General features: G+C 41.5%; 2 non-coding genes and 1 pseudogene across 2 annotated transcripts; all 3 read right to left on the bottom strand.

Moving 5' to 3' along the window:
- Positions 1-2,327: 2,327 nt before the first annotated feature.
- LOC149512560 (25S ribosomal RNA) lies at positions 2,328-5,720 on the bottom strand. Its single transcript, XR_016332237.1, has one exon. It is a non-coding gene; the product is annotated as a 25S ribosomal RNA (ribosomal RNA).
- A 233-nt stretch (positions 5,721-5,953) lies between these two features.
- LOC149512559 (5.8S ribosomal RNA) lies at positions 5,954-6,106 on the bottom strand. The gene has a single exon (XR_016332259.1). It is a non-coding gene; the product is annotated as a 5.8S ribosomal RNA (ribosomal RNA).
- Positions 6,107-13,376: 7,270 nt separating this feature from the next.
- On the bottom strand, positions 13,377-16,528 carry LOC149512558 (25S ribosomal RNA; annotated as a pseudogene).
- Between the last annotated feature and the right edge of the window lie 1,712 nt (positions 16,529-18,240).

Below are 18,240 nucleotides of genomic sequence, written 5' to 3'. Positions count from 1 at the left end.
GGTGTTTGAGGGAGCTGCTAGCACAAAGGGGCCAACATGTGCTGATGGTGGTTGAAGCTTGTGCCAAAATCAAAGGCTAACATGTCTCAATAGTGGTCAAGGCTTGTCCATGTGTCATGGTCTGTAATATGGCCCAGGAACAAAGGTCCTCTCTGAGTCAAGGAATAGTTTAAGTTTGATAGAATTAAGATAGGCCTAGGTAAAGGCACTGGTGAGCATTACATGAATTTACAAGCCATAAAAATGGAATTCGCATAGCAAAAATATAAAGATGTGCCTAAACCCACCTATTATCCAATCATAGTGCATATGGTGGATAGTATAGGCTCAAGATACCTGCACATGGTACATGGCCCAGCATGTGCTGATTGTGTTTGAGGGAACTACCCGCACCAAGGGCTAGCATGTGCTAATGGTGGTTGAAGTATGTGCCAACAACAAAGGCCAACATGTCCTGACGTTGGTCAAGTCATGTGCATGTGTGACGGTTTGCAAACTGGTCCAAGCCTGAAGGTTTTCTTTAAGTTAAGGAGGTGTTAAAGTTTAGCATAATTGAGCCTGACCTAAGTGCAAGTGCTAGTGAGCATTATATGAATTTACACAAGCCATAAAAATGGTATTGACATGGTAAAAATATGAAAATGTGCTTGAATCTACTTACTGCTAGGTAGCAATGTGCATGGTGCACAGCCTAGGCCTAGAATACCTATGCTTGGTGTGTGGCCTAGCATTTGTCAATAGTGTTCAAAAGAACTACTAACACAAAGGACGAGCATGTACCGACGGTGGTCGAAGTGTGTGCTAAGACCAAGGGCCAACATGTCTCGATGGCAGTTGAGGCATATGCATGTGTCATGGTTTGTAAGCTAGTCCAAGCCCATGGGTTCTCTTCAAGTCAATGAGCATTTTTAGCTCTAGTGGGATAAGGTTTGACAACTAGGGGATAGAGGCCTTGAGGGGTATTGGATGCCCAGGTCATGGGGAACTAGCACAAGATAGTGGTATGGGCAATGATCAAGACTCTAGAGGCTCAAGCATGGTGTTAAGGTTTGACTGAATTAAGCCAAGCCCAACTACGAGCATTTCTGAGTGTTTATATGAATTTACAAGCTATGGAAAAGGCATTGGTATGCTAGAAATATGAAAATATGCCTAAACCCACATACAACCTAGTCATGGTGTGCATGGTGTAGGGCCCATCATGTGTCGATGGTGGTCAACGCATGTGCCAGGACCAAAGGCCAACATGTCCCAATGGTGGTTGAGGCATGTGCGTGTGTCACGATCCATAAGCTGGTCTAGGCCAAAGGGTTCTCTTCAAGTCGAGGAATAGTTCCAGTTCTATCGAGATAGGGTCTGATAGCTAAGGAGACCAAGGCTTAAGGCCTACTAGAGGCCTAGGTCATAGGGAACTAGCTCAAAATAGTGGTATGGGCATTGATCAAAATGCCAGAGGCTCAGGCATAGGTTCAATAAAATTAAGCCAAGCCTAGGTGCAGGCACTAGTAATTGATTCACAGGCATACAGTTAGACCTAAGTGTAGGCATGCTTAAACACAGTCCTAGAAGGATCAAAATTTTGTGCTTTTAGAAGGCCTAGTACTACAACACAATCTCTAGCAAGCCAAAATTAGCTGAGCACTTGAATTTTGTAGGTTAACCTAGGCACACAACTCAATTCCCTATCCAAGGCCGCATGAAGTTTGGCTTAAGACTGGAGCCTGTGACACACGCACTAAGGGTCATTTTATGCCGATGGCAATCAAGGAACAAACAAGTGCCTCAGGTAGGAAGGTCACTGTACACATGCTACTCTAAGTGCCAACATATAACAAAGAAGTGTTCAAGGCAACAACCCGCACCAAGGGCTCACTTGTGCCAACCATGGTTGAGACAAGTGTCTTCAACAAGTGCAAGTATCTGGTGATGGTGTTTGAGGCAACATTCTACACCAAAGGGCTAGCATTTGGTGCTAGTTTCCTAGTCAACATCCGACGACATTAGGCTAGCATCTGTCAATGGTGTTTGATGTGATTGCCCTCACCAACCAAAAGCCAAGTGCCAGTGACGGTGTTCGAGGCAACAACCTGCATTAGAGGCTAACTTGTGTCGATAGAGTTTGAGGTAGGTGCCCGCACCAAGGACAACCCCATCCTTATAACAAATGCAAAGCGCGTTTTTTGTTATCATTTACTTAGACACTCAAAGGAGGGATGTCATCCCTAGCCAAATAAGTCATAATGGAGAACACCATTCATCCTTAATCCCAGAAGGTGCAATGAAAAAGAATAAAGTGAGAGGACTTTGGTAAGTGTGTCGAGTGAGAGACGATTCGAAGTGACAAAGGGCTAAATCTCAGTGGATCATGGCAAAAAGGCCACTCTACCATTTACAATACCCCATTGCATATTTTAGTCATCTGCAAAGGATTCTACCTATCACATTATAGGAATTAAGCTCTAAAGAGACCTTTGAGGCTTGTCCGCTATGGGGGCTGCACCTATGACAGGTGCCCTTAAGGGCCATGGGCCCCTACTTCAAGTCAACAATTAAGCAATGGGTGCATGCATAGCTTCTAGCCCAGATTCTAACTTAGAGGCATTCAGTCATAATCCAATGCATGATAGCTTTGCACCGTTGGCATTTCAACGAAGCATGATAACCAATTGCGTGAATCAATAGTTTCTCTCATACTAGGTTGAATTACTATTGTGATGCTACCATCAGTACAGTAAAACTAACCTATCTCATGATGACTGAAACCTAGCTTATATTCCCTATTTACGGGTGAACAATCCAACACTTAGTGAATTATACTTCACAATGTTAGAGAGAGCCAATATCAAAGGATTAAAAAGCAATGTTGCTATGAATGCTTGGCTACCACAATGCTTGGCTGCCGCAAGCCAATTATCCCTGTGGTAACTTTTCTGACACCTCTAGCCTCAAATTTTAAAGGTCTAAATGATTGATGGGCCATGCTTTTGTAGTTCATATTCGTACTAGAAATCAAAATCAAATGAGCTTTTACCCTTTTGTTCACATGAGATTTTTATTCTTGTTGAGCTCATCTTAGGACACCTACATTATCTTTTAATAGATGTGCCACCCCGACCAAATTCTCTATCTGACAAAGTCTTCTGTTGGGATTGACCAACTGAGGCTAGCCTTGGGTCTAAAAGAAAGGGCCATGCCCTACCTCCTATTCACGAAATAAGTAAAATAATGTTAAAAGTAGTGGTATTTCAATTTCGCTCTAGGGCTCCCACTTATCACGTCATTTCACAAAGTCAAACTAATGTCGAGCTCAACAAGGTCTTCTTTCCCTATCAATTTCACCAAGCCTATTCCCTTGGCTATGATTTCGTTGGATAGTAGATAGAGACAATGGGAATCTCGTTAATCCATTCACATGCATCACTAATTAGATGATGAGGCATTTGGCTACCTTAAGAGTGTTATAGTTACTCTTGCCATTTACTCGCTCTTGGTTGAATTTTTTCATTTTGACATTTAGAGCACTAGGCAAATATCACATTGCATGAGCATCCATAGGGACCATCACAATGCTTTGCTTTAATTAAATAGTCAGACTCCCTTTGTTTGTACTAGTTTTAAGTCAACTATTCATCACTCGGGAAAAGCCTCTAAGGGAGCTGTTCCTAATCCATCCCCCGATCGGCATGTGAGGACCCTCTCTCATAGAGAGAGCAACTCAAAAGTGCATCGATAGCCAATAAGTTTAGAATGGGATCCTCATACCCAGCCTTTAGAGCCAATCATTTTCCCAAGGTTTTGAATCCATTTTACTGACTTCCCTTACCTACGTTTGTTCCATCGACTAAAGGTTGTTCACCTTGGAGACCTAATGCGATTATAAGTATGACTAAGCATGGATAGCACTTGGTTCTTCAGATTTTCAAAAGCCACCGAGGGTGCACCAAACACCACATAATGTGTGGTGCTTTTCTAGCCACTGGAACCTAACATCACTGAGCTATTTCCAGGGTGGGCAAGGCATTAAATAGAAAAGATAACTCTTCCCAAGGCCTCTACTAACATCTCTAGCCTCCCTAATGTTACCATTAGCTATCGTGTCTCGATTTAAGAATTTTAACCTGATTCCCTTTTAAAGCTCATGCTAGACATGCTATCGGATGGGCTTTTCCTATCTCTTAGGATTGACTAACCTATGTGCAAGTGTTGTTCACATGGAACCTTTCCCCTATTTGGCCTTCAAAGTTCTTATTTGAATATTTGCTACTACCACCAAGATCTACATCGACAGCCACTTCACCTGGGCTCACACCTTAGGTTTTATAGTTATCACCATGCCCTTCAACTCATTGAGGCTTGGCCCTTGCCCTGAAGGTCGGGTATAGGGTGCACTATTAACCATCCATTTTCAAGGCTAATTGATTTGGCAAATGAGTTGTTACACACTCTTTAGTAGATTTCAACTTCCATAACCATCATCTTACTATCTTAATTGACCGACATCCTTTGTGGATTCTAGGTTAGAATGCAATTGGAACCATAACCCAACTTTCAGCTCATCCCACATCACCAATTCTGCTTACCAAAAATGGCCCATTTAGAACTCTTGATTTCATGGTACGGTTCAAAAGGGTAGCTGCACTATCCTACCTATTTAAAGTTTGAGAATAGGTAGAAGGCATTGCACCATCGATGCCTCTAATCATTTGCTTTACTCAATAAAACTCGCTAAGGGCTCCAACTATCTTGAAGGAAACTTCAGAGGGAATCGGTTACTAGATGGTTCAATTAGTCTTTTACCCTTATACCCAAGTCAAAAGAATGATTTGCATGTCAATGTTGCTGTAGGCCTCCACTAGAGTTTCCTTTAGCTTCACCCCACTTTGGCACAGTTCACCATCTTTCAAGTCCCAATAGGCATGCTCACACTCAAACCCTTCTAAAACAATCAAGGTCAATCAATAGTGTAATCGTAAGGGATCCCACCAATCAACCTCCTATCACCCTATGAGTTTTCTAGCTCATTGACTCGCACATATGTCAAACTCCTTGGTCTGTGTTTTAAGACAAGCTAGATGGGGAGCTTACAGGCTAACACCAGGAGTAGGTAAGTGTCAAGCCAAACTGAGATGGTGCTTACTACATTCCACAATTGTTTTGATGATGACGAGTTCCTAGGCCTATCAAAAGCATGGGCTTGGGCCGTCACTGTGACCCATATCAATCCATACCTTAATATGATCAACAGACTAGCTCTCACCATTCCATATCCGATTAGGGTGCATCACTAACCCCCATCTGCTTTATTTTTAATGATTTCATGCACTTTTTGACTCTCTTTTCAAAGTTTTTTTTCATTTTTCCCTAGCAATGCTTGCTTGCTATCGGTCTTTCATCTATATTTAGTCGTGGACAAAATTTATCACCCAATTGGGGCTGCATTCCCAAACAACTCAACCCTTAAGTAGCACTTCATGTTGCGATAGGGTCAAGCTTAATAAGGCTCTCACCCTCTCTGATGCTCCTTTCTAGGGGACTTAGGCCTAGTCTAACGCTGAGGACGCTTGTTTATACTACAATTCAGACATTAAGGGTGCTCGATTCTCAAGCTAGGCTCTTCCTAGTTTGCTCACCATTACTAGGGGAATCCTAGTAAGTATTTTTTTTCCTCCACTTATTAATATGCTTAAACTCAGCAGGCAATCCCACCTGACCTAGGGTCATAATACGAGCATCAACTGAGCAATAAGAAGGGTCCAATGGGGTTTGGATGGACAACAAGCATGCATCACCAGAGATAAGGCACATCAAGAGCTTCACCTCTAATAGCCACGAAGCTTATCATTGCTGGGAACTCTTTTTTGGGCCAGCCACGATCAATGAGATCATAAAAGGCCATCTTTTTCCCCCTCACTGAAAGCCCAATAGGCAAGGGATTGGAGGGGATGAAGATGCATAACACCCAGCCAAGCGTGCCCTCGGCCTAATGGCTTGGGGCGTAACTTGCATGCAAAGACTTGATGGTTTATTGGATTCTACAATTCACACCAAGTATCACATTTCACTATGTTCTTCAATACAAGAGCTGAGATATCCGTTGCTGAGAGTCATTTTGGTTTTTCAAAACAAAAAGAGTTACGGTGCTACCTAGACATGCACTATGAATGGGATGGTGGTAGCACATATGCTCTTTTTCATTCCAATTCCTTGGCACAATTCATGTCGAGGGTTTGTTATTTAGCCATGTGCAACCATATCAATCATTTCATCCACTCAGGAGGTGAAATGAAAGGACTATCTCGCATGCCCAAGGCTAAAAGAGGCTTAGGGCACGGATACACCAATGCAAGCATACTCGTGCCTACAAAACATTCTTCATCCAATAGCATGATTGAACACCAATACATCAATGTAACCATAGTGGTTTAGGAGGCCCACTTAAGACATAAGACATGATTAAGGTCTAACCTATAGCCCCTAAAGACATAAGATGGATGAGATGGCAAGACATCTGATTTCCATCGATTTAGGTATACAGTATGAGATCTTGATTGAACCTCTAAGGTACAATGACCACATAAGGGAGATTGAAAAGGATGATGGGTCAATAATTCAATGCATCGAGCATGGACCTATCGATATGCATAACCAAAGCACCACTCATATGCCCATTATGTACAACTGATAGCATCCACGTACACTAGTCCATAACCAACCAATCGTTTACTTGACAAGCAAGCAAAGGAAATAACATACGAAGCCATGCCATAACCACTTGGCATGGGAAAAACAAAAGCAAGGGCCACGAGACTACCCTTGCCATCCAATAGTCAACAACAGCACAATACCACCAATGCTTGGTTTAGCTGAAACTACAAATGAAAACTCTACTATCACCACCCCAAGGGAACGTTGCCTAATTTAGGGACTTGCTCCTATGGTCTTGGGTAGCATTAGGCCAAGCCAAGGCATTTTTGTGATCAATGAGAAGGGACTATGAGACTTCTAAATACTCGAGAGACTTGGCAAACCAAGTCCCACAACCATAGCTTCTGCTTGCACCATTCGAGGGAGCCATTACCCAATTTAAAGACTTAGTCTAGGGTCTAAGACAACATTAGCCATTGGCACAGGCTTGAGCTTGGCACAACTGAGTGCCTTTTTTGCATGCACGCCAACTGATCAAGGTTACGAGCACCTGTGGGTCACTAAAGCAACCAATCATTGGCCAACATAGCTAGAAGGCATGCACAGCCTAGATTTTGCTTCAAGAACATTGTCGTGGATGTATGCAATAATAGGCTTATTACGAACACCTATTCCCCTCGTGAAAAGTAGAAAGGGGCTTGGACAACCACCTCCTAAAGAGTATAAATGATTTTACAGATATTCTAGTAGTAGACATTAAAGTGTCTAAAATGAGGACACTTTTTTCAAACAAGCATATCCTAGACCAAGGGTCCATAGTTGCTAATGGTGGTTGAGGCAAGTGGTATCATAATAGGTTCGAAATGGATTTAGAGTCGGTAAAAGTTAGTCCAGAGGATGTGATCAGTGTTGGGCATTGCTAGAACTAAAGTTAGCATTAGACATTTTAATACAAGTATTCGTTCATGTGGTGTAGGCATCCTAGGTCATTTCTATGCTCGTGTGCTAGTGATACCCCTCAGTGTACAAGGTACGAGCTTACAAGTGTGTAGAACAGATGTTCCGCCAACTATACTATGGTGTTGTGGGAATGCTGGGCATGCATTGCAGTTGTGTAGACAAGTGCTTGAATGAGAGTGTAAGGTGTGCTAAGCTAATGTGTAAATTATGCCTAATAGTGTGTGTGCTGGTGTGTTATGCCAATAGATAGGTGTGTTGGTTCATCAGAACCAAGACTGGATCAGTGGAGTGCATAAAAAGTTGAGGTAATCTATTTGGTTTTGTACATTTATGATTGACGATGTGTTCGAGGCTGTGGCATTGTTAGGGTAAACTAAACAAAGGGCTAGACCAAGGGCCTTAATGAGTTCCCACCTATAGGTAAGGTGAAGGAAGCTAGATCAAGAGACATGGTGATATCCCTAATACCTGATTGCAAAAGTGTGAGGTAACTATTACTGATTTAAGGGATAGGTTCGATAACAGGGAAGGATCTTTGAACGACGAATTAAAAGTGCTCATATAGCAAAATAAGGCATTAGAGGCCATGGTGTCAACCTTGCGAGAGGAGCTAGCAAGGGTCAGGGTTGATCACATTGCACTGTGAGCTACCATAGTTACTGGTGTGGGCTTAAAACCTAAGGTAGCATTGCCTAAGCATTTTTTAGATGGTTGAAAGCCAAGAGTAAAGACTATGCTGCAATAGAATGGTGTGCAAGATTCAAGTTAGACTAGTTTTGTTATAAAATTGAAGACTTAGGTTGAGTGTATCAAGTCTCCAAGACTTAGGTGAAACAATTAAAGTAGGGAAGACATCGATGTTTCTTCTTCAAGGGAGGAAGGGGTTACAAAAAAGCCTAGATTTTGCAAGGTTAATAATGTCACCAATAAGGGTAAGGAAAAGAAGCCCTCAAATTACTATTTATGTGGCAGTCAGCATAGGGTCAAGGAGTGCCTAAGGTAGGCAAGGCTTTCACCCATCAACTAGGTCGAGGAGTTACTATAGGTAAGAGTAGTAGTAGTAGTGATGAGCACTAACAAGTGCCTAGGATGATGTAGCTTGATGCTTTTTGATTCTGTCAAGAGGGCAAAACCTTTCTAAGAGATGAGGGCAAAGTGGCAATGGATGCCATAACATGAGTCCTAAGGTGCAACCAGATTCTTTCAAAAAAAATGTATAGGAGGCAACTTAGAAGAAGTAGAGGAAACATCAAACATGTAGGTGAAATGGACCAATGCAACATGGGACTGATAATACTTGTGAGAACAACTAGCAAAGTACTTGTTCAAGTATGGGATTGATACATAGGAAATATGGTTTGAAAGGCAAAAGACAAAGTCAATGTGCGCAGAGGCGTGTACTCCAAGTGTAGCATCCCTTTAGCAATTAGGGCATTACTAGAATAAGTGGGGGAGATTGTCATTGTCTGTGAGAAAGACTAGGCCCAAGGGTTCCTATCAAGACAAGGAATGGTTCTAAGGCAATCAAGACCAAGTCAAAATGCAAGGAAGACCAAGCCCAAAGGCACAATGGAGGTCCTAGGGGTAGGACCATTATCCAAAATAGGTGCGTATGTGCTGAAATGAGCTTAGTAAGCTCAGGTCAAGGGATTTGATTTGATAGCTTTTAGATAGACCTAGGTGTGAGAGTGAGAGTAAGGCTAGGCATGAGTAAAACAAATCCAAGCGTGCACCCAGGGAGGGCCCTTACGCGAGCATCACTGATAAGAGGTCCAACATGATTCAAACTCTTTTCTTGATAGAGTCCATGTGAAATTAGAACTCTATAATGTAATCCTATCATAATCTCTTGCATATATTAGACTTTTTGTGAGCCCTAGGATAGGAACAATGTTAGCCATTGATTCAATAGGGCCTTAGCTATAAATAGGAGGTACCGCCACCCTCACTATACACATACCACAACTTGAGTAATATAGGTTTACTCTTGCCAATCATTGTCGTTCTCTTTAGGTTTCCATCAAATAGTTTATGTATAGCCTTTTGTAGTAACAAATTAGGGTGGCTGGCCTTGGAGTTTTAAGTGTCCATGCACTGAACTAGTTGAAGGCTAATCTAGGATGCCAAATGAGTTCATTCCCAGGCCTTAGAGCCGCATGAGTTATGCCAATGATGTTTAAGGTAACTGCCCATACCAAAAGCCATCTTTTGCTAATGCTAATTGAGGCATGTGCCTGCACTAGGTCCAGATTGTGCCAATGTTGATCAAGGCATGTGCATGCACCAAGGGCCAGCATGTACTGATGGTGGTTAAGGCAGGTGCTTGTACCAAAGCCCAACTTGTGTCAAAGATGGTCAAGGCTTGTGCTTACACCATGCTTTAGTATATGCCCACGCTCTAGAATGTCCTAATGATGGTCAAAGCATTAGCCAAAGTTTGATTCTAGGGCATGGTGCACATGCTAGGTTTGGGCATGTACTAGTGCTATATTTTTTTGCCTAGCACATTATCACTAGAGAGCATTATCGGAGAACTTGATTGACGGCATTGGGGGTTCGATGATTAGGGGAGGGGGCGAGGGGTATGCACACATGATGTGTGATAGGTGTGGTCCTTGGCCCTTATAATGGCCCTTTATCCTCTAAGGAACCTTAACAATTCACACTCCCTTAAAAAGCATAAGAGCTTTTACAAGTTTGTAGCTAGTAGCCATTCAAGTGTCTTAAATGGGGACCTTTTTTCAAATGGCCACAAAATCTTTTACACTTTGATTTGTTAGGTAAATTTTTTTATGGATGCCAACAAAAATAAAAGGATCACATATGCCAAATTTGGGGTCAAAACTCCTAAAAAATTTTAATAAACTTTAAAATCATGAAAAATTCTAAAAATTTTGAAAAATAAAAAATGAGTCATCTTGCAACAAAACTTTACATGAAGGCTTAAGGGACCATTATATGAATTTACAAGCCATAAAAATGGCATTGCCATGGTAAAAATATGAAAAAGTTCTTAAACCCACCCACTATTTGAATGTGGTGTACATGGTGTGTGGCTCAGGCATAAGATACTTGCGTGTAATGCATGGGCCAGCATGTGTCAATGGTGATCAAGAAAACTACCACACCAAGGGCCAGCATGTGCTAATGGTGGTGAAAGCATGTGCCAAGACCATAGGCCAACATTTCTCGAAGGTGGTCAAGACATATGCATGTGTCATGGTCTACAAGCTGGTTCAAGCCCAAGGGTTCTTTAGGAGTCAAAGAGTAGTTTAGGTTCGGCATAATTGAGCTAGGCCTAGGCACAAGCACTGGTAAGCATTATATGAATTTACAAGCAATAAAAATGGTGTTTGCATGGTAAAAATATGAAGATGTGTTTGAACTCACCCACTGCCTAGTCGTGGTGTACATGGTGCATGACTTAGCATGTATTAATGGGGTTTGGTGGAATTGACTACACCAAAGGCCAACATTTATCGATGGTGGTTAAAGCATATGTTGAGACCAAGGGCCAACATGTCCCAATGGTGGTCGAGGCATATGCATGTGTCACGGTCTACAAGCTAGTCTAGGCCTAGGGTTCTTTCAAAGTCAAAGAGCAATTTAGGTTTAGTAAAATTGAGCTAGGCCCAGGTGCGGACATTGGTGAGTGTTATATGAATTTATAAGCCATAAAAATGGTAATAGCATAGTATAAGTATGAAGATGTGCTTGAACCCACCTATTGTCTCATCGTGGTGCACACAATGCATAGCCTGAGCCTAGGATACCCATATGTGGAACGCAACCTAACATGTGCCGATGGTGTTCGGTGGAACGACTTGCACCAAGGACCAGCATATATTGATAGTGGTCGAAGTATGTGTCGAGACCAAGGGCCAACATGTCCCGATGTTGGTCAAAGCATGTGCATGTGTCACAATCTATAAGTTGGTCGAGTCGTAGGGGTTCTCTCCTAGTTACAAAGGTGTTCAGGTTTGGTAAAATTAAGCCAGGCCTAAGTGTGGGCACTAAGGAGTGTTATATGAATTTACAAGCCATAAAAATGGCATTGGCATGTCAGAAATATAAAGATATACCTAAACCCACTTACTGCCAGTTTATTATGCACATGGTGTACGATTTGGGACTAAGATACCCGCACTTGGTGTGTAGCCCAGCATGTATCGATGGTGGTTAAAGCATGTGTCAAGACCAAGGGCCAACATATCCCGATGATGATTGAGGCATGTGTATGTGTCATAGTTCACCAGTTGGTCCATGTTTAGGGATCTCTCTAAGTCAAGAAGCAGTTTTAGCTCTAATGGGATAGGGTCTGACAGCTAGAGAGACCAAGCTTTGAGGTGTATTGAAGGCCTAGGTCATAAGAAATTAACCTAGGACAGTGGTAACTGCAATGATCAAGACTCCAGAGGCTTAGACATGGTGTTTAGGTTCAACAAAATTAAGCTAGGCCTAGGTGCAGGCAATTGTGAACACTTACATGAATTTACAAGTGATGAAAATGGCATTAGCATGGTAGAAATATGAAAATGTGCCTAAACCTACCTATAGCTCAGTCGTGGTGTGCATGCTGCATGGCCCAGCAAGTGCCGATAATGGTCATGCATGTGTCGAGTCCAAGGGCCAACATGTCATAATGGTGGTCGAGGCAAGTGCTAAGACGAATGGCTAATATGTGCTAATGGTGATTGAGGTATGTGCATGTGTCATGGTCTGCAAATTGGTCCAAGCCCACAAGTTTTCTCTAAGTCAAAGAGTAGTTTCAGTTCTAGTGGGACAAGGTTCAACAGCTAGAAGGACTAAGCCTTGAGGCCTACTAGAGGCCCAGATCAAGGGAACTAGCCTAAAATAATGGTATAGGTAGTTTTTAAGACTCTAAAGGCTCCAACACAGTGTTCAGGTTTGGCAGAATTGAGTTAGGCCCAAGTACAAGCACTGGTGAGTGATAATCGAGCACACAATCAAACCTAATTGTGTGTACACCTAAACACAATCCTAAAAGGATTTGATTTGTGGGCTTCTAGAAGGCCTAGCACTATAGCACAATCTTTGACAAGCTGGAATTATGTCGAGCACTTGAGTTTTGTAGGTTGACTTAGGCATATAAAGTCAATTCCCTATCTAAGGTTGCACAAAGTTTGGCTTAAGATCGAAGCTCATGGCACATGCACCAGGCATCATTTAGTGTTGATGGTGATCAAGGGGTAAACAAGTGCCTTGCATGGAAAGGTCAAGGTACACATCTACACTAACTGCTAGCATCTGAAAAAGAGATGTTAAGGCAATAACTCACACCAAGGGCCTGCTTGTGCCAACAGTGGTCGAGGCAAGTGCCCACACCAAGTGCAAGCATTTAGTGATGGTGTCTAAGGCAACATCCTGCACCAAGGAGACAGCATCTGTCGATGGTGTCTTAGTCAACATTCAACAGCAATGGGCTAGCATTATCGATGGTGCTCGATGTGATTGCCCATAGCAACCAAGAACCAAATGCCATTGATGTCATTCAAGGCAACAACCCACATGAGGGACTAATATGTGTCGATGGAGTTCAAGGCAAGTGCCTACACCAAGGGTGAGCTCTTCCTTGTAACAAATATGAAAGGCAATTGGTTGTTGTTTACTTGGACACTCGAGGGAGAGATGTCATCCCCTAGCTGAATCAATAACAATGGAGAACACCATTCATCCCCAACCCTAGAGGAGTGCGATGTAAAAGAATGAAGTGAGAAGACTTTGGTGGATGGGTGTAGGGGGCAAGAGGGATGAATCAAAGTGATAAAAGGCTTAATTTTAGTGGATTATGGCAGTAAGGCCACTTTACCACTTACAATACTCTGTTGCATATTTAAGTCATTTATAAAGGATTCTACCTACCACTTAGTGGGAATTAAGCTCTAATGAAGCCTATACGGCTCGTCCGCCATAGGAGCTACACCTACAGCAAGTGCCCTTGGGGGGCCATGGGCTCCTACTATGGGTCAACAATTAGGTGATGGGCATGTGCATCACTTCTAGCCCAAATTCTAACTTAGAGGCATTTAGTCATAATCCAATGCATGGTAGCTTTATGCCACTAGCTTTTTAACCAAGCATGTGACCAATTATGTAAATCAATGGTTCTTTTTGTACTAGGTTGAATTACTATTATGACACTATCATTAATAGGTAAAACTAACCATTTCATGATGGTCTAAACCTATCTAACGTTCCCTATTGGTGGGTGAACAATCCAACACTTAGTGAATTTGCTTCACAATGATAGGAAGAACCGACATAAAAGGATCAAAAAGTAACATCACTATGAATGCTTAGCTACACAAGCTAGTTATCCCCATGGTAATTTTTCTGATACCTCTGGCTTCAAATTCTAAAGGTCTAAAGGATCGATAGGCTATACTTTCATAGTTCATTTTGGCACTACAAATTAGAATCAAATGAGCTTTTACTTTTTTATTCCACACAAGATTTCTATTCTTGTTGTGCTCATCTTAGGACACTTGTGTTGTCTTTTAATAGATGTGCCACCATAGCCAAACTCCCCACCTAACAATCTTTTTCCTCTAGATCTACTTACTGAGGCTGACATTGGGTTCAAAAGAAGGGGTCATGCCTTATCTTCAATTCACATAATTAATAAAATAATGTTAAAAGTTATGGTATTTCAATTTTGCCTGAAAGCTTCCACTTATCCTACACCTCTCAAGTCATTTCACAAAGTCAAACAAGAGTAAAGCTTAACAGGGTCTTCTTTTCCCACTGATTCTACCAAGCTTATTCCCTTGGCTGTGGTTACACTAGATAGTAGACAGAGATAGTGAAAATCTCGTTAATTCATTCATGCGCATCACTAATTAGATGATGAGGCATTTGGCTACCTTCAAAGAGTCATAGTTACTTTTGCCATTTACCCACGCTTGGTTAAATTTCTTTACTTTGACATTCAGAGTACTGGGTAGAAATCACATTGCATGAGCATTTGTGAGGACCATTGCAATGCTTTGTTTTAATTAAATAGTTGGATTCCTATTGTCCATACTAGTTTTGAATCAACTATTCATCGCTTAGGGAAAGCCTTAAGGGAGCCATTCCCAGTCTATCCCCTGATTGACATGCGGTGACCTATTTTGTTGTAAGAGTAGCTCAAGTACTGCATCGGCAATCAACAAGTTTGAGATTAGGACCGCCATGCCCACCCTTCAGAGCCAATCCTTTTCCTAAGGTTATGGATCCATTTTGCTAACTTTCCCTGCCTACATTCTTCCATCAACCACAAGCTGTTCAATTTAGAGACCTGATGTAGTTATGTGTATGATCGGGTAAGGATGGCACTCAATCCTCTAGATTTTCAAAGGTTGTCAAGCGCATATTGAACACCATGCGACATGCAGAGCTTTTTTGACCACTACACGCTACCTATGGGTGAGTTGTTTCCAAAGTGGGTAGGTTGTTAAATAGAAAAGATAACTCTTCTCGAGGCCTTTGTTAACATCTTTGGACTGCCTAACATTGCCTTCAACCACCACGTCCTAGTTCAAGAATTTTAACCCAATTCCTTTTTGAAGTTTGCATTGGACATGCTGTCGAATGGGCTTTCCTCATCTCTTATGATCAACTAACCTATGTACAAGTGTTGTTCACATGGAACCTTTCCCCTCTTTGGCCTTCAAAGTTCCCATTTGAATATTTGCTACTACCACTAAGATCTACATCGATGACCACTATGCTCAGGCTTGTACCTCAAGTTTTGCAATGACCACCATGCCTTTCTACTCATCAGGGCTTGGCCCTTGCCCTAATGGTTGGGCATAGTTTATTACTTAAGCACCATCCATTTTCAAGGCTAGTTCATTTAGTAGGTGAGGTGTTACACACCCCTTAGCAGATTTCAACTTCTATGACCACCATCTTACTGTCTTAATCGACCAACACCCTTTATGGGTTCTAGGTTAGCATGCAATTAGGCACTATAACCTGACTTCTGGTTTATCCCGTATCACCAATTCTACTAACCAAAAATGGCTCACTTAGAGCTCTCAATTTTATGATGCATCTTAATAAAGTAGTCACAACATCTTACCTATTTAAAGTTTGAGAATAGGTTGAAGGTGTTGTGTCCTTGAAGCCTCTAATCATTGGCTTTACCCAATAGAACTCGCTAAGGGCTCTAGCTATCCTAGGGGAAACTTTAAAAGGAACCAGCTATTAGATGGTTTGATTAGTCTTTCACCCTCTACCTAAGTTAAATGAATGATTTTCACATCAGTGTTACTGTAGTCCTCTACTAGAGTTTCCTCTGGCTTTGCCCCGTTTAGGCATAGTTCACCATCTTTTGAGTCCTGACAGGCATGCTCACACTTGAACCTTTCTCGAAAGATCAAGGTTGGTCAGCGATGCACCCAAAAGGGATCCCGTCAATTAGCTTCCTTGCACCTTATAGTTTTTCTAGCTTGTTGACTTGCACACATGTCAGACTCATTGGTCTATGTTTTAAGATAGGCTGAATAAGAAGCCCATAAGTTGACACCGAGAGCATATAGATGCCAAGGCACGCTGATATAGCATGTATTGCATTCTATGATCACAGCAACGACATCTTTGCAGGCATATCAAAGGCTCGAGCTCGAGCTGGTCGCTAGTCATGAAGGATCACCTCCACATAGCTAGTTATAGGCTAAGGTCTCATTCATTAAGGAAATTAACCAAACAAATCACTCCACTAACTAAAAATGGCCATGCATTACCATCTATAGAATCAAGAAAGAGTTTTCACTCAATTAATCCTTACTATGTCTAGACCCAGTAAGTTTCACATGTTGAGTCAATTTAAGCCATAGGCTCCAATCCTTGTGTTACCCTTTTATCTATTCATTTAAGTTTCAACCTTGCGACCATACTCCCCTTGAAACCCAAAGACTTTGATTTTTCATAAGGTGTCGATGAAGTTTTAAAAGTAACATCTATTGATCCCTAGTCAGCATCATTTATAATTAAGACTAGGACGGTATCTGATCATCTTTAAAACCCTCAACTTTTATTCTTGATTAATGGAAACATCCTTGGCAAATGCTTTTACAATTGTTCGTCTTTCAAAAATTCAAGAATTTCACCTTTGATTATGAAATACGAATGCGCCCAACTATTTTTATTAATCATTACTTTGAACCAAAAGGCCAACGTATAAGACCAAAATCCTATGATGTTATCCCATGCTAATGTCTACAAGCATAGGCTTGCTTTGAGCACTCTAATTTCTTCAAAGCAATAATGTCAAAGGAATGGCTGGCCATTTAAGGCCAGAAGTGCATTATTGATAGTAGGGACAAGTAGACCAATGCTCACCATGAGGCAAACCAGACAACCTAACCCTAGTTCTAACTACAAGCTTTTTGACTACATCAATTTAAATATATGCTATTGAACTAGAATTACCACGACTACTACCACCAAACTTGCCTTTCAATGGATTTTTGTTAAGGGAATTAGATTGTACTTATTCTAATTACTAGACTCATAGAGCATGATATTGTTATTTATTACCACTACCTCCTCATGTCAAGATTGGGTAATTTATGCACTTGCTACCTTTCTTGAATGTGGTAGTCATTTTTTAGGCTCCTTTTCTAGAATGGAACCCTAGTTCTCCATCACTTATCACCACTATAGTAGGCTACTATCTTACCTTCAAAAGTTGATAAGACAAAAATTTGAATGTTGCCTCGCCAACAGAAAGGTCATGTGATCTATCGAGTTATCATGAATCATTATAGCAATGAGCAAAGCGTGCATTAACCTTTTATCTTATAAATGCATCCCTTCCAAAAGTCATGGCTTGTTGCACTTATTAGCTCTAGAATTATAATGGTTGTCTGGGTATTATATACCATCAAACAAACTATAAGTGATTTAATAAGCCTTTTGTAGTTTCACAATATGAATTAGTTCATACTTACACATGCATGGCTTAATCATTGAAACAATCATATGACTACTGGTAGGATTAACTAGGTAGCATTCCTTCAAGACATTGGCACTGCATAGACCTCAATGCACTGGCCAAATAGTGGAAAAAGCCAACATAGAGCCCAATGATCATGTGTCAAGCACGTAAAAAGCATAGCATTAGACGAACAAGGGTCAAGAGCTACACCTACAAAACATTTCACATTTGAGAGCACAATAGAACACCAATACACCAATGCGATCATACAGGTTTGGGTGGCACACATGGGACATGGGACACAATTGTGGTCTGACTCATAGCCCTTAAGGACACAAGATGGATGAGGGATGGCAAGACATCCAATTTTCATTGATTTAGGTATGTAGTCCAGGATCTTGATTGTGCCCCTAGGGTATGATGACATTTTGGGGAGATTAAAGAGGATTACGGGTTGACAGTTCAATGCATCAAGCATGAAGCCTACCAACATGTATAACTATAGCACCACTCATATGCCCATTATATACAAGTGGCAACATCTGTGCACACTAATCCATAACCCAACCAATTGATTACTCGATGAACGAGTAGAGGAAATTATGTACAACGCCACTCCATAACTGCTTGGCATGAGACCAACACAAGCAAAGGCCATGAAGTTACTCCTGTCATCCAATAAGTAACAA

The sequence above is a fragment of the Durio zibethinus genome, chromosome 22 (assembly GCF_047325235.1).
Source record: "Durio zibethinus cultivar Kanyao isolate XHJ-2024 chromosome 22, ASM4732523v1, whole genome shotgun sequence".
Taxonomy (NCBI): domain Eukaryota; kingdom Viridiplantae; phylum Streptophyta; class Magnoliopsida; order Malvales; family Malvaceae; genus Durio; species Durio zibethinus.
Note: the sequence above shows the minus strand (reverse complement) of the source record. Positions and strands in the feature narration are given on the sequence as shown.